The sequence below is a fragment of the Podarcis bocagei genome (genome assembly GCF_964188305.1).
Source record: "Podarcis bocagei genome assembly, chromosome: 10".
Lineage (NCBI taxonomy): Eukaryota > Metazoa > Chordata > Lepidosauria > Squamata > Lacertidae > Podarcis > Podarcis bocagei.
The window spans coordinates 63,798,045-63,798,343 of record NC_138135.1 but is presented as its reverse complement, the minus strand read 5'-3'; positions in this window follow the sequence as shown (position 1 = coordinate 63,798,343).

Sequence of the window (299 nt, the reverse complement as noted above, 5' to 3'; positions counted from 1 at the left end):
AGTGGAGAGCTTCCCGCAGTCAGCTCCGGGGTCCTGCTAAACTTCAGGGACTCTCCGTTGTGTGTAAAGGGGAAGACAGATCAAAGTGCTTGAAGGGCGGAGCGAAAATCTGCCGCTCCTGATTAGCCAGGGGAGATGGAGAAGAATTCTTCGTCGGCCCAATGAGGATCCGCGATGCAAAGGACAGGCGCAGATTTAGGAGCGTCAATCTGCATCGCCGCCTCTCATTGGGCTATCGGGACTACTAGCTAATCCATTCATGCGCTGAGTGGCGCGCGAAAGGCGAGGCGGGGAAAGCA